Genomic DNA, 16,952 nt, shown 5'->3' on the forward strand with positions numbered 1-16,952 from the left:
GTCGATATAGGGAGAAATGCTTTCAGGCAGCGAGTGGTTAAGATCTGGAATGCGCCGCTGAGAGTGTGGTGGAGGCAGCTTCAATCGAGGCATTCAGGAGAGAATGGGGTCGTTATCCGAAAAGGGAGAATGTTTCAAGCTACAAGGAGGAGGCAGAGAAATGGCTCTAGGTGAATTGCTTCTTTGGAGAGTCAGCGCAGACATGATGGGCTGAATGGCCTTCCGTGCTGTAACCACTCTGTAATATTCCAATCGTTATTAGGTTGGAAGTGACCAATCTTGGATATTTTTGGATGCTGGTGTATTTACATATATTTGCTCTTTTCACGCAGATTGTTTGATTAGGTCCCTTGGTGATAGTTTCTGGAAAGGAAAACAGCCATTTTCTGTGATATCCTAGGGCTATTTGGCAGTCCTGAGCAATAAACATTTTATTTCCTTTGCCCTTGGTTGAATGTCAAAGGAGTTAGGCAGTAAGTATATCTTGGACAGGCTTGTCCCAAAGGTTTTAAACTAGTAAGAGAGGGTTGGGGTCTACAAGAAACGGAAGAAGCCTAAATGTAAATAAAGCAGGGCAGGAGACCATAGGAAAGAACAAATTATGGAGGACATTGATGGCAAGAGAATAAGTAGAGTTATAGAACAGGAGTCCAAAAAGATGGCTAAGCATAAAGTATAAGGAAATCTTATTAAAAATGGTTTAAGATGTCTGCACATAGATGCAAACTGTGTCCCTAATACAAGAGGGCTGGATGCAACCATGCATTGGGAGAAACCAGACATAGTAGGAATTACTGAGACTTTTTTTTAATCCATTCACAGGATATGGGCTTCGCTGGCTGGGCCAACAGTTATTGTCCATCCCTAATTGCCCCTTGAGAAGGTGGGGGTGAGCTGCCTTCTTGAACCGCTGTAGTCCATGTGGTGTAGGTACACCCACAGTGCTATTAATGATGGAGTTCCAGGGTTTTTGACCCAGTGAAGGAATGACGATATATTTCCAAGTCAGGATGGTGAGTGACTTGGAGGGGAACTTCCAGGTGGTGGTGTCCCCATGTGTCTGCTGCCATTGTCCTTCTAGATGGTAGTGGTCGTGGTTTGGAAGGTGCTGTCAAAGGAGCCTTGGTGAGTTGCTGCAGTGCATCTTATAGATGGTACACACTGCTGCTACTGTGCGTCGGTGGTGGAGGGAGTGAATGTTTGTGGATGTGGTGCCAATCAAGTGGGGCTGCTTTTCCTTGGATGGTGTCAAGCTTCTTGAGTGTTGTGGGAGCTGCACTCATCCAGGCAAGTGGGGAGTATGCCATCACACTTCTGACTTGTGCCTTGTAGATGGTGAACAGGCTTTGGGAAGTCAGGAGGTGAGCTACTTGTCGCAGTATTCCTAGCCTCTGAGCTGCTCTTGTAGCCACAGTATTTATATGGCTAGTCCAGTTCAGTTTCAGGTCAATGGTAACCCCCAGGATGTTGATAGTGGGGGATTCAGTGATGGTAATGCCATTGAATGTCAAGGGTCAATGGTTGGATTCTCTCTTGTTGGAGATGGTCATTGCCTGACAATGTGTGTTGCGAATGTTACTTGCCACTTGTCAGCCCAAGCCTGAATATTGTCCAGGTCTTGCTGCGTTTGGACATGGACTGCTTCAGTATCTGAGGAGTCGCAAATGGTGCTGAACATTGTGCAATCACCAGCGAACATCCCCACTTCTGACCTTATGATGGAAGGAAGGTCATTGAAGCAGCTGAAGATGGTTGGGCCGAGGACACTACCCTGAGGAACTCCAGCAGTGATGTCCTGGAGCTGAGATGACTGACCTCCCACAACCACAACCATCTTCCTTTGTGCTCAGTATGACTCCAACCAGCAGAGAGTTTTCCCCCTGATTCCCATTGACTCCAGTTTTGCTAGGGCTCCTTGATGCCACACTCGGTCAAATGCTGCCTTGATGTCAAGGGCAGTCACTCTCACCTCACCTTGGGAGTTCAGATTTTTTGTTCATGTTTGAACCAAGGCTGTAATGAGGTCAGGAGCTGAGTGGCCCTGGCAGAACCCAAACTGGGCGTCAGTGAGCAGGTTATTGCTAAGCAAGTACCACTTGATAGCACTGTTGATGACCTCTTCCATTACTTTACTGATGATGGAGAGTAGACTGATGGGGCGGTAATTGGCCGGGTTGGATTTCTTCTTTTTGTGCACAGGACATACCTGGGCAATTTTCCACATAGCCGGGTAGATGCCAGTGTTGTAGCTGTACTGGAACAGCTTGGCTAGGGACACAGCAAGTTCTGGAGCACAAGTCTTCAGTACTATTGCCGGAATATTGTCAGGGCCCATAGCCTTTGCAGTATCCAGTGCCTTCAGCCATTTCTTGATATCACGTGGAATAAATCGAATTGGCTGAAGAGTGGCATCTGTGATGCTGGGGACCTCCGGAGGAGGCTGAGATGGATCATCCACTCGGCACTTCTGGCTGAAGATTGTAGCAAATGCTTCAGCCTTATCTTTTGCACTGATGTGCTGGGCTGCCCCATGAGGATGGGGAAATTGGTGGAGCCTCCTCCTCCAGTTAGCAGTTTAATTGTCCACCACCATTCACAACTGGATGTGGCAGGACTGCAGAGCTTAGATCTGATCCATTAGCTCTGTCTATTGCTTGCTGCTTGGCATGCAAATAGTCCTGTGTTTTGGCTTAAACAGATTGACACCTCATTTTTAGGTATACCTGGTGCTGCTCCTGGTATGCTCTCCTGCACTCTTCATTGAACCAGGGTTGATCCTCTGGCTTGATGGTAATGGTAGAGTGGGGGATATGCCAGGCCATGAGGTTACAGATTGTGTTCGAGTACAATTCTTCTGCTGCTGCTGATGGCCCACAGCGCCTCATGGATGCCCAGTTTTGAGTTGCTAGATCTGTTCGAAATCTATCCCATTTAGCACAGTGCCACACAACACGATGGAGGGTATCCTCAATGTGAAGGCAGGACTTTGTCTCCGCAAAGCCACTCCTACAGATAGGCCAGATGCATCTGCAGCAGGCAGGTTGGTGAGGATGAGGTCAAGTATGTTTTTCCCTTTTGTACCTGCCGCAGACCCAGACTAGCAGCTATGTCCTTTAGAACTCGGCCAATAGTGCTGCTACCAAGCCACTCTTGGTGATGGACATTGAAGTCCCCCCAACTAGAGTACATTCTGTACCCTTGCCACCCTCAGTGCTTCCTCCAAGTGGTGTTCAGCATGGAGGAGGACTGATTCATCAGCTGAGGGAGGGTGGTACATGGTAATCAGCAGGAGGTTTCCTTGCCCAGATTTGAACTGATGCCATGAGACTTCATGGGGCCCTGACTCAATGTTGAGGACTCCCTCCTGATTGTATACCACTGTGCCACCACCTCTGCTGGGATGGTGATGTCTCAGACATTATCTGTAAGGTACGATTCTGTGAGGATGACTATGTCAGGCTGTTGCTTGACTAGTCTGTGAGTCAGCTCTCCCAATTTTGGCACTAGCCCCCCAGGTGTTAGTAAGGAGGACTTCACAGGGTCGACAGGGCTGTGATTGCTGTTGTCATTTCCAGTGCCTAGGTTAATGCTGGGGTGGTCCGTCCAGTTTCATTCCTTCTAGGCATTTAAGAGTTAACCACATTGCTCTGGGTCTGGAGTCACGTGTCAGACCAGGTAATCCCTTTTGTGAGTATAATTATTGGACTTTTAATTCCAGATTGTTATTGAATTCCAATTCCAACATCTGCCATGGCAGGATTCAAACCCAGGTACCCAGAACATGACCCTCAGTCCCTGGATTACTAGTCCAGCGACAATACCACTGCACCATCATCTCCCTCATGGCTACAGACAAATCAGGACGGGACTAAACATTGCAGGGTTTAAAATATTTAGAAAAGAGAGAGAAGGAAGATGGAGAGGTTGAGTATCTGTCCTTATTAGGGATAACATAGCAGTTCAAAAAAAAGAGATGTAACTATCAGCCAGGCAAAAGTCAAATCCATATGGATAGGAAAGAGGAGCAGGGGTAGGCCATTCGGCCCTTCGAGCCTGCTCCACCATTCATCTAGATCATGGCTGATCTTTTACCTCAATGCCATTTTCCTGCACTATCACCTTGATGTCTTTAATGTGTAGAAATCTATCTCCCTTGAACATACTCAACGTCTTGTCTGAGCTTCCGCAGCCCTCTGGGGTAGAGTGCCTGTTAGGTTTCAGTGACGGATGACAAGTTCACCCAGGTCCCTTTGGGCACCAACACTTCCCAATCTCTCGCCATCGGAGGAGTACTCTGCATTTCTGTTTTTTCCTACCAAAATGGATTTTTCCACAATATATTCCGTCTGCCGTGTTCTTGCCCACTCACTCAGCCTGTTTAAATCTGCTTGGAGCCTGTTTGCATCCTCCTCACAACGCACATTCCCATTTCGTTCTGTGTCATTAGCAAACTTGAAAATATCACATTTGGTCTCCACGTCCATATCATCGATATCGATTGTGAACAGCTTGGGCCCAAGCACTGATCCTTGGTACCGCACTAGCCACAACCTGCCAACCTGAAAATGACCTGTTTATTTCCACTTTCTGTTTTCTGTCCTTTAACCAATTTTTCAATCCATGCCAATATATTATCCTCGCTCTCATGTGCTCTAATTTTGTTTATTAACCTCTTGTGCAGGACCTTACTGGAAATCCAAATACTATGCGTCCACTGGTTCCCTCTTACCTATTCTGCTAGTTACAGCCTCAAAAAGGTTTGTCAAACATGATTTCCCTTTCATGAATCCATGTTAACTGTGCCCAATGGACCATGGAGAAAACGCTTTCTGAGGCCTTGGAGGGACTAACATCCTACTATGAAGAAAACCAACCTCGCGCAAACCCATCAAAGATACAAGTTTGTGCATTCCACCTCAGAAAGCGTGAAGCCAAACGCCAGCTTAAAGTAACCTGGTGTGGAGCAACACTGGCGCATTGCGAGCACCCTATCTACTTAGGAGTCACCCTTGACAGATGCCTCACCTTCAAGGACCACATCGAAAAGACAAAGACAAAAGTGAGCGCACGAAACAACATCCTGAATAAGCTCACTAACACAAAATGGGGAGCAAGCTCGAAAACATTGTGAACCAATGTACTTGCTCTTTGCTATTCCACTGCTGAATACGCCTGCCCTGCATGGGAAAGATCTACTCATGCTAAGAAGATGGATGCCGTTCTGAATGCAAGCTGCCGACTTATCACAGGTTGTTTAAAACCGACAAACACCAACAGCCTGTATATCCTGGCGGGTATTGCTCCCCCTGATATAAGGAGAACGGTAGCCGGCAAGAAAGAGCGACTCCGTCAAACATCAGATGAGAGGCACCCTCTACATGGTCATACACCTACACCCAGCCGCCTAAAGTCAAGGAAGAGCTTCATGAACAGTGTTGTTCCATTACAATCAACCCCATCTGAAGCCCGCATCGCCTTGTGGAAAGACCGGCTCGCCAGTCTCGAACAACTCCCAGCGATGGAGCCTTCACCCAGGAGCTAATTGCAAATGGGCAACCTGGAAGTGCCTTAACAGACTCAGGACTGGTGTAGGTCGTTCAAAGGTGTCACTAAACAAATGGGGATATGCAACCAGCCCGGCAACTTGTGATTGTGGAACTGAGCCACAGACTATGCAACATCTCCTGCAATGCCTATCGCTAGAGGAACCCTGCACTGTTGCAGATCTTGCCGAATTCAACAACAAGGTGCAGAAATGTGTCCAGTTCAGGCTGGGCCATGTATAGACTGTCCGTGAACACGGTAAGAAGAAGACCTGTGCCCAATAGGAAATGAACCAGAACAGATAAGAGAAATTAAGTAGGGAAACATTTAGGCAATAATAATATAACGATAAAAAAAGGAGATAAGTATGATGAAAATTAGGTTAATTGATTGGGGAAAAGCTGATTTTGGGGGGGTGGGGAATAGAACAGTAGTCCATTCAAAATGAAAAATAAAAGGGATGTATTGAATAAGCTATCTCAAAAGAGGACAAAATCCCTGGTCCGGATGGATTACATCCATTTTAAAAGAATGTAGGGAAGAGATAGCAGAAGCATTAATTTAATAATTCATTAGAAAAATGTGTAGTGCCAGAGGACTGGTGGATATCTAATGTAATTCTTATATTCAAGAGGGGGGATAGAATATGTCCAGAGAATGATAGACCAGTCATGCCGACATCCCTGGTAGGAAAATTAATGGAATCCCTAAGTCCATTAGGGATTAGAGGAGAGGATAGAATAACAGCTAGAAATGAGAAATGTAATAATGAATTAGTCAGCATGGATTTCAAAGGGGAAGTCCTGCTTCACCAACCTTATTGACTTTTGAGAAGGTAACAGAGAGAGTAGACAATGGTAATGTAGTAGATGTAATTTATGTGGATTTTCAAAAGGCCTTTGATAAGGTGCCCCATAGTAGACTAATGAATAAGGTCAGAGAATGTGGAGTCAGGGGACAAAGACAGAATGGATTGCTAACTGGCTTCCAAGACAAAGCAGAGAGTGGGTGTAAAGGGTCGTTATTCAGAGTGGCAGAAGGTTGGAGTTGATGTTCCTCAAGGTTCAGTGCTGGGACCACTGCTGTCCACAATCTACATTAACAGTTTGGATTTTGGAATCCAAAACACAATTTCTGAATTGCAGATGACACCAAACAGCAGGGTTCATATAAGAGACCAATTAAACGACTATAGTGTAAGGAACATATCTTTTTATTTTCTGTTGGATTGGGGATTAAAATTACAATGGCTGCAGGGTGAAAGACATGTCCACTGGAACAGGATGAGAGATATATACAATGTTGCAGTCCTGGAACAGAGTGTGCCATGAAAGACAGGATGGTGCCGGAAAGGCAGGGCGGAGATTGTCAATGCTGAGGAAGGCGACACTGTAGGACATTAATAAACTTGTAGAATGGGCAAATAATTGGCAAGTGAAGTTCAACACCACTAAATGTGAGGGAGTACATTTTGGTAGGAAGAATAGGGAGGTTATTTATTACTTGGAGGATGTGTAGAGTACAAATACATCAATCACTAAAAATTGTGTCACCAATTAGCAAGGTCATTAAAAAAAACCAAGCACTAAGCTTTATTTCTGGAGGGATAGCATTGAAAAATAGGAAAGTTATCCTAAATCTGTATCAAACCTTGGTTAGACCACACTTAGAGGGCTGCGTGCAGTTCTGGCCGTAATATTATAAAAAGGATATAGAGGCACTGGAGAGGGTGTAGAGAAGATTTACAGGGATGATACCAGAAATGTGTGGGTATACAGATCAGGACAGGCTGGGTCTCTCTCCTCTTAAAGAAGGAAGGCTAGCTGTTATTTTTGAATTACTGGAATCTTCCACACACAGGAGAAAGAGGTTTTAGGTCTTGTTCCTTTCAGGCCAGAAGCAATTCTACTGCACTGATTTTCATACAAAACCTGGTCACCTGGTCAGAAGCCAATTAAAATGTTGTTGTCAGGCAGCTCCCTTGCTCCAGGACTCCTTTCCGGCACCATCCTGTCTTTCAAGGCACACTCTGTTCCAGGACTGCAACATTGTATATATCTCTCATCCTGTTCCAGTGGACATGTCTTTCAACCTGCAGCCATTGTAATTTTAATCCCCAATCCAACAGAAAATAAAAAGATATGTTCCTTACGCTATAGTCGTTTAATTGGTCTCTTATATGAGCCCTGCTGTTTATTTAATAGCAATCAAGACTTTGTAGCCTTAAATTAAATTACAGCTACATCTTAGTTGCCAGTCATGGCCTTCTTGCCTCTTGAGTTCTAAGATTCTGGTTTCAAGCCCCACTCCAGGGGCATCGGCACATGGCCTATGTCGACACACCCAGTGCAGTCTTTGGGAGTGCTGCCCTGTCAGAGCTGCCATCTCCCAGATAAGACATTAATCTGGGACCCTGTCTGCCTGCTCAGGTGAATAATAAAGATTTCATAATGCTGTTTGAAGAACAGGGGAACTATCCTGACAACATTTACCTGTGAAACAACACCACCGGAACAAATTTATTGACTGCTTATTTATTTTCTCGCAGGTTGGAGGACCTAGTTATGCAAATAGTGGCTGCAGTGTTTCTCTACAAGTGACTACACTTTGAAAGTAGGGTATCTTGAGTATATAAAATGCGCTATATAAATACAAGTTCTATCCTCCATGTCCAAATACCCTTGCTTGCTTCACCTATTGCCCTGGTATGTTTGCAGATTTAATTTGCACTTAACTGGCAGAAGATTCATATTCACAAAGCTGCAACAATTTATAGCTGAAGTTGCATTAATCAGAAGTGAAACAAATCTGTCAGTAATACTTGAAAATAATGAATCCAGCCTGTAAAATGGACCAATGAGAGATGGGGAAACGAAATCAGATCCCTCCAAATATTTATTTGAACATACTTTTCCTGCCAGTTTGGGTTTCGCCACTAAGCTGGCTATGGGGACTAAGTCTTGGTAACAACATTAAAGATCAAAAGAATGCATAAAACTGGCTAAGCTAACCCATCAAACCCACTCAAAAACCGACAACAAGTGCTGGCTTTGCCAGTGATGCCTACCTACATCCCTGAAAGAATTAAGAGGGAAAAGAGCAATAGTTCCAGTCAGAAGCTGACTGATGGGTCACATTCTCAGGACCATCACTGGCCTCAACGAGATGGCAAATAACAACTTCCAACTCACATCTGTCCCTACGCTCCCCCACCTCCGCCCCAACCCCCCCCCACGTTTATTTTATGTACAATGGGCAGAAATCCTGGCCACTCACAGAAGATGTCAGGTTTTGCCATAAGTCACATCCACCTACCGATAATCAATTTGAAAAAAATATGACACAAATCATTTTCCAGAGCAGTGAGAATGAACTCAGCTCCTTTCGGGGAGATGACAAACTTGCTAACTCCAGTCAAAGCTATTTGGTCAATAAGCTGTGCTCTAAATGAAACATTACACTTTTGCATCATTCAGTCACGGATTTGCATTTATAGAAAGAAAAGACTTGTCATTTGTACAGACCCTTTAACAACCCCCTGGATGACCCAAAGCACATTGGCAGCCAATGAATAGTTTTAAATCGAGGAAACATGGCAGTAAATTTGTGCACAGCAAGCTCCCACAAACAGCATTGTGGTCATGATCAGATAATCTGTTTTTGTGATATTGATTGAGGGATAAATGTTGGCCAGAACACCAGGGTAACTCCCTGGTCGTTGTCTGAAGTAGTTCAGTGGGATCCTTTATGCCCACCTTGTGTGTTATCATTGTTGTGGGTCTTAGGGGAGGTTGTTCATGATCTTAACTTACAGATACTGCTGGAGGCAAGCATGTTGGTAAAAATTACCATTTATTGAACATTATACTAACTATGTACAGTACAGGCTTAGTTCGAGGCTCTGCGTAGAACCATCTCTCCCCATGCTCTGTTGTCATGTGATATTACATCTCTGATGATGTAGGCTACAGATATCTATTTACATATTTAACATCAACCCTTTATACTACACCTCCCCCCACCCCACCCCTCAAGTCTCTGCCCTCATCTCTGGTTACTCCCCAACCTCGTTCTCAGTTGTTTCGGAGGGTTGTATAAGATTCAAGTTCTCCATGTTCTCTCTCGAACTCTGTGAATCATCAGAGACTATGGGTTCTCTGTCCAGGTTGTCTTCCTGATCATATAGGTCGCTAATGGTTAGTCTATGCCATTGATGGTCTTCTTCTTGTAGATACAACTGCACATCTGTTTCTTCTCACTGTTCCGTTTTCAGTCTCTACAAGGTCGGATCGTGGACTTTGTGCTTTGCCCAGTACTTGGCCTTCTCAATTCTGGCCCTAAATGCAGACTAACTTGCCTGGTTGGAATTCTGGTAAATCGCGCACTCTACAGCGTGGATTTTATGCTCTGGTTTGACTTGCAAGGTTGTCATCCTCCTTCTCCCTCACTCTATCGATATCTGCTGCTTTTGGACTAGGCTTAAGCGTATGTGGAAGAACAGGAAGTTGATCTGTGTCTTCCTATAAGAAGTTCTGACAGAGCTGAACCATTCTGGTTTAGTGGAGTGGCACAGTAGCCCAGCAGTGCTAAGTTGATATCATCATTTTTTTTTTTCAACAAAGCTTTTACCACTCTTAATCCTACCTTGGCCTCTCCTTTTGCCTGCGGGCACCTGGGTGAACTGGTTGTGTGGATAAATCCGTGCTCTTCTGTAAATTTCTTAAACCATTCATTTGCAAACTGTAGGCCACTGTCTGAAGTGACCAGGTCTGGGAATGCCATGTGTGGAAAACATTTCTCTTAGTGAATTAATGACAACTTCCGAGGTGGGACCATGAAGATGTTTAATCTCAATCCACCCCGAGTGACAGTCAATAACTAAGAGGAATGCCTTCTCCTTGAAGCTCGTAAAGTGTCATTCCTAGCCATTCCCATGGTCTGGATGGGAATCAGGATACCATCAATGATTCTTTTTTTCCCTTGTCGATGGATTGCACAGATGAAGCAGCATGAAATCATTTCCTCCAGTGACTTTGAGATCCCTGGTCCACAAACTGCATTTCGCACTCTAGCACAAGACTTTATAATGCCTAGATGTCCCTGGTGTTTGCTTTGAAGAATCTCGAGTCTGAAGACTCTTGTTCTGACCACCCTCTCATCATCAATCAGCAAGTCATCCACAAACACTGAGATTTCTGCGTTACTCAAAGTATTGTTTCAGGGTGAGGTGGTTCGGAAGATGTCTGGCCATCCATTGCTGCACCATTCCCTAATTTTTAGCACAACCTTCAGCCACGTTCAGTGCTGGTCGAATTTCATTCAGCCTCCGTGTTGTTGCTGGAATGGAATTTTGTGGTCAGTGCGGTACATGACTCTGTCTACATCGTCAACAAAATGTGTGTCCCCCTGTTCAGGTTTCACAAGAGGAATGTGTGACAGTCCAGCTGCTCTTATTTGTTGTTTACCTTGGTCATGTCTGTCTGGTTCCTTCACCTGCTGTCCCTTCTGCCCGGCTTTCTCAAAATGTTCCAATTCATCAGCTTTTTGGCTGAGTTGTTCCTCTATGCAGGCTTTTCAACTGGACAGTGAACATTGCATACAAATTATTGGCGATTTCACTTCCTTTGCACTGGAGTTTAGCAGTCAACTGTCCTTTGACCTTCAGTGCAATGCCTTCTGGACCCTGGAGTTGTATGGTAGATGACCGGACCCCATGAAGTCTCATGGTATCAGGTCAAGCGTGGGCGAGGAAACCTCCTGCTGATTACCACGTACCGCCCTCCCTCAGCTGATGAATCAGTGCTTCCTCCATGTTGAACATCACTTGGAGGAAGCACTGAGGGTGGCAAGGGCACAGAATGTACTCTGGGTGGTGGGACTTCAATGTCCAACATCAAGAGTGGCTCGGTAGCACCACTACTGACTGAGCTAGCCAGGTCCTAAAGGACATAGCTGCTAGACTGGGTCTGCGGCAGGTGGAGAGGGAACCAACAAGAGGGAAAAACCTACTTGGCCTCATCCTCACCAACCTGCCTGCCGCAGATGCATCTGTCCATGACAGTGTCGGTAGGAGTGGCCAACTCAAGGTCCTTGTGGAGACGAAGTCCTGTCTTCACATTGAGGATACCCTCCAACGTGTTGGCACTACCACCATGCTAAATGAGATAGATTTCGAACAGATCTAGCAACTCAAGACTGGGCATCCATGAGGCACTGTGGGCCATCAGTAGCAGCAGAATTGTACTCGAACACAATCTGTAACCTCATGGCCTGGCATATCCCCCACTCTACCATTACCATCAAGCCAGGGGATCAACCCTGGTTCAATGAAGAGTGCAGGCGGGCATGCCAGGAGCAGCACCAGGCATACCTAAAAATAAGGTGTCAACCTGCTGAAGCTACAACTCAGGACTACTTGTGTGCCAAACAGCATAAGCAGCAAGTGATAGACAGCTAAGGGATTCCGCAACCAATGGGATCAGATCTAAGCTCTGCAATCCTGCCACATCCAGTCGTGAATGGTGGTGGACAATGAAAAAACTCACTGGAGGAGGAGGCTCCACAAATATCCCCATCCTCAACGATGGGGGAGCCCAGCACATCAGTGCAAAAGATAAAGCTGGAGCATTTGCAACAATCTTCAGACAGAAGTGCCAAGTGGGTGATCTATTTCGGTCTCCCCCAGAGGTCCCCAGCATCACAGATGCCAATCTCCAGCCAATTCAATTCACTCCACGTGATGGGACCTGACAATATTCCAGCAATAGTACTGAAGACTTGTGCTCCAGAACTTGGCGCGCCCCTAGCCAAGCTGTCCCAGTACAGCTACATCTGGACAGTGGCATCTACTCGGCTATGGGGAAAATTACCCAAGTGCATTTCAGCCCTAAACCCTGGTTTAAAATAAAGGTGGCAATAATTATTCTCAAAAAAGGATAACCCAACCACTGGAAACCTCAAACAGGAATCACGGAACGGTTACAGCACAGATGGTGGACATTCAGCCCATCATATCTGTGGCAGCTCAATGCAAGAGCGATGCAGCGAGTCCCAGTCCCCTGCATTTTCCCCATTACCCTGCAATTCTTCTTTTCTTTAGGTAAATTATCCATTACCTTTTAGAACCCCCCCGATCGAACCTGCCTCCCCCACGCTCTCAGGCAGCACACTCCCAATCCTAACCACTCGCTGCGTGAGAAAGGTTTTCCTCATGTCACTAAGATAAAAGCAAAAAACTGCGGATGCTGGAAATCCAAAAAAAAAAACCACAAAAATAAAAATACCTGGAAAAACTCAGCAGGTCTGACAGCATCTGCGGAGAGGAACACAGTTAACGTTTCGAGTCCGTGTGACTCTTCATTAAAGCTAAAGAGAAGTAAAAATGTGGTGAAATATATACTGTTTAAAGGGGGGGGTGGGGGGTGGAATAGGTGAAGCTGGATAGAAGACCAGATAGAAGATGCGGGCTCACTCTTAAGTTTTAAGAATAAATTAGGTAGATACATGGATGGGAGAGGTCTGGAGGGCTATGGACTAGGTGCAGGCCAATGGGACCAGTGGAATAATATTTCGGCACAGACTAGAAGGGCCGAATGGCCTGTTTTCTGTGCTGTAGTGTTCTATGGTTCTAAGATGGGTGAGGCAAAGGAGAGATTACAAAAGATGTGAAGACTTGTTAATAATGGTGATACTGGGTAGTTTTAGTAACACCCCTTTGACCTTTTGTTTATGACATCTTTTGCAATCTCTCCTTTGCCTCCACCTATCGCTGGTCTATCCAGCTCAACCTGTTCCAGCCCCCCCTTAAACAGTACATATTTCACCACAGTTCTACTTCTCTTCAGTTCTGAAGGAGAGTCATACGGACTCGAAACGTTAACTCTGTCTTTCACTCCACAGATGTTGTCAGACCTGCTGAGTTTCTCGCAGCATTTTTTGTTTTTGTTTCAGATTTCCAGCATCCGCAGTATTTTGTCTATATCTTAGTGATCAAGTTTTGTTATCCAAAGGTATTAAGAAATATGGGGCAAATTTTAAAAAATCATTTACAGGATGTGGGCGTCGCTGGCTGGGCCAGCATTTATTGTCCATCCCTAGTTGCCCCTTGAGAAGGTGGTGGTGAGCTGCCTTCTTGAACCGCTGCAGTCCATGTGGTGTAGGTACACCCACAGTGCTGTTAGGGACGGAGCTCCAGGATTTTGACCCAGCGACAGTGAAGGAACGGCCGATATATTTCCAAGTCAGGATGGTGAGTGGCTTGGAGGGGAACTTCCAGGTGGTGGTGTTCCCATCTATCTGCTGCCCTTGTCCTTCTATGTGGTAGAGGTCGTGGGTTTGGAAGGTGCTGTCGAAGGAGCCCTGGTGAGTTGCTGCAGTGCATCTTGTAGATGGTACACACACTGCTGCTACTGTGCGTCGGTGGTGAAGGGAGTGAATGTTTGTGGAAGGGTTGCAAATCAAGTGGATCGCTTTGTCCTGGAGCTAGGTTGCAGATCAGCCATGATCTCACCCAACGGCAGAACCCTTAAGTGCATCAACGGGCAGAGGGATCTGGGTGTACAGGTCCACAGGTCACTGAAAGTGGCAACGCAGGTGGATAAGGTAGTCAGGAAGGCATATGGCATGCTTGCCTTCATTGGCAGGGGTATTGAGTACAAAAGCTGGGAAGTCATGCTGCAGCTGTATAGAACCTTGGTTAGGCCACACTTGGAATATTGTGTGCAATTCTGGTCACCGCATTACCAGAAGGATATGGAGGCGTTGGAGGGGGTGCAGAGGAGGTTTACCAGGATGCTGCCTGGCCTGGAGGTTTTTAGCTATGAGGAGAGGTTGGAGAAACTCGGATTGTTCTCACTAGAGCGACGGAGATTGAGGGGTGACTTGATAGAAGTTTACAAAATTACGAGTGGCATGCACAGATTAGATAGTCAGAAGCTTTTTCCCAGGGTGGAAGAGTCAATTACTAGGGGACATAGATTTAAGGTGAGAGGAGAAAACTATAGAGGAGATGCGCGGGGCAAGTTTTTTACGCAGAGGGTAGTGAGTGTCTGGAATTCGCTGCCAGAGGAGGTGGTGGAAGCAGGTACGATAGTGGTGTTTAAGAGGCAGCTTGACAAATACATGAATAGGATGGGAATAGAGGGATTCGGACCCCGGAAGTGCAAAATATTTTAGTTGACGGGCAATATGATCGGCGCAGGCTTGGAGGGCCGAAGGGCCTGTTCCTGTGCTGTACTTTTCTTTGTTCTTTGTTCTTGTTCTAAATGACCTCTCCTTATTCCTAAAATATGCAAACAAGATAACCTGACTGCTGGAAACCTGAAAGAATATTAAAAACACTGAAAGTGATTTGCAGGTCATTCAGTATGAGTAATTTTGGGTTCTGCCAAATGCGAGTGCAGAACGTTCATCAGTCTTTCTCCTCTGTAAAATGAACAATCTTAACATCCGTTTCTTTCTGACCCAGTTTGCCTCTTTGAATTTACTCTTGGGATGTGGACGTTGTTGGCTGTCTCCACCCCTAAATGTCCTGGAGAAGGTGACGGTGAGCCACCTTTTTGAACTGCTGCGAGTCTTGAGTGGTGCTGGAGAGGGGAGTCCCAGGATTTTGACCCAGCGCCAAGTGAAGGAGCAGTGATGTAGTTCCAAGTCAGGATGGTGTGTGGCTTGTGGATGGTGGGGGAACCTTGCAGGAGGTGGTGCTCCCATGCATCTGCTGCCCTTGTCCTTCTACGCAGTAGCAATCACGGTTTTGGAAGGTGCTGTCAAAGTAGCTTTGTCAGGCTGCCGGAGTGCTGCTTGTCGATAGAGAGTGAATGCTTGGTCAATGCGTGGATTAGGTTCTGATCAAGCCGGCTATTTTGTCCCGGATAGTATCAAGCTCAAATGCTGTTGTTGGAGCTTTGCTGCCTGGAGAGTAATTCTGACTTGTGCCTGGTAAACGGTGCACAGCAGGTGAGTTGCTGGCTGCAGAATTCCCAGCCTCTGACCTGCTCTTGTAGCCACAGTATTGACATGGCTGGTCCAGTCAATAAGATCATGAGGAGCAGGAATAGGCCATTCAGCCCATCAAGCCTTATCCACCATGCAATAAGGTCATGACTGATCTTTGTGTGGCTTTAACTCCATTTTACTGCCTGCTTCCCTAACTCTCAGACATGTTTACAGCACAGGAGGCCATTCTGCCCATCATGTCCACACTGGTCAACAAAGATCTGACTATACTAATCCCATTTTCCAGCGCTTGGCCCATAGTCCTGGAGGCTATGGCAACGCAAGTGAATATCTAAATACTTCTTAAATGTTGAGAGTTTCTGACTCAACCACCCTTTCAGGCAGTGATTTCCAGACTCCCACCACCCTATGGGTGAAAACAAATTCTCAACTCCCTTCTTAGCTTTCTACCTCTTTGCTTAAATCTATGCCCCCTGGTTATTGACCCCTCTGCTAATGGAAATAGTGCCTTCCTATCCACGTCCCTCAATCTTATACACCTCTATCAGGTCCCCTCTCAACCTTTGCTGCTCCAAGGAAAACAACCCCAACCTATCCAATCTTTCCTCATAGCTCAGAACCTCCAGCCCAGGCAGCATCCTGATAAATCACCCCTACGCCCTCTCCAGTGCAATCATTTCCTTCCTATAATGTGGTGACCAGAACTGCACGCAGTACTCCAGTTATGGCCCAACCAGCGTTTTATACAGTTCCAGCATAACCTCCCTGCTGTTACATTCTATGCCTCGGCTAATAAAGGCAAGCATCCCAAATGCCTTCTTAACCACCTTATCTACCTGCCCTACCTTCAGGAATCTGTGGGTATGCACATCAAGTTTCCTCTGATCTTCAGTACTTTCCAGGGTCCTACCATTCATAGCATAATCCCTTGCCTTGTTAGCCTTCCCCGTGTGAATTACCTCACACTTTTCCGGGTTGAATTCCATTCGCCACAGCTCTGCCCACCTGACCAGTCCATCGATATCCTCCTGCAGCTTACAGCTACCCTATTGACCACCCTACCAATTTTCACATCATCCATGAACTTATTGATCATACCCCCGACACTTAAGTCCAAATGTCTCTCAACTTCCTCGTAAATCAAGAATCTAACTCCGCCTTGAACATCTTCAATGACTCAGCCTCCACTGCCCTCTGTGGAAGAGAATTCCAAAGATTATTGACCCTCGGAGAAGAAACATCTCCATTTCAAATGGGAAACTCCCATATTTTTAAAAACCGTACGTCTCGTTTTAAAGACTCCTCAGCGTCTAACCTGTCAAGCACCCTCGGGGATCTTAAACGTTTCGATAAGATCATCTCACTCTTCCAAACTCCAAGGATAGATAGGCCCAACCTATTCCGCCTTTCCTCATAAGGCGACCAAGGTTCCTGTCAATGGCAACACCCAAGGG

General features: G+C 45.9%; 1 long non-coding RNA gene across 2 annotated transcripts in view; it reads left to right on the forward strand.

Moving 5' to 3' along the window:
- Positions 1–16,952, forward strand: part of LOC144671836 (uncharacterized) — a 220,503-nt gene that overhangs the window by 14,920 nt on the left and 188,631 nt on the right. Inside the window, exon 1 of one of the 2 annotated variants that reach the window (XR_013574023.1) lies at positions 13,660–13,819. The exons of the other annotated variant lie outside the window; for it this stretch is intronic. This is a non-coding gene — a long non-coding RNA (uncharacterized LOC144671836). Of the gene's footprint in view, positions 1–13,659; positions 13,820–16,952 lie in introns of those variants that run through there. 2 annotated transcript variants of the gene reach the window in all.

The sequence above is a fragment of the Cetorhinus maximus genome, chromosome 34 (assembly GCF_964194155.1).
Source record: "Cetorhinus maximus chromosome 34, sCetMax3.hap1.1, whole genome shotgun sequence".
Taxonomy (NCBI): Eukaryota; Metazoa; Chordata; class Chondrichthyes; order Lamniformes; family Cetorhinidae; genus Cetorhinus; species Cetorhinus maximus.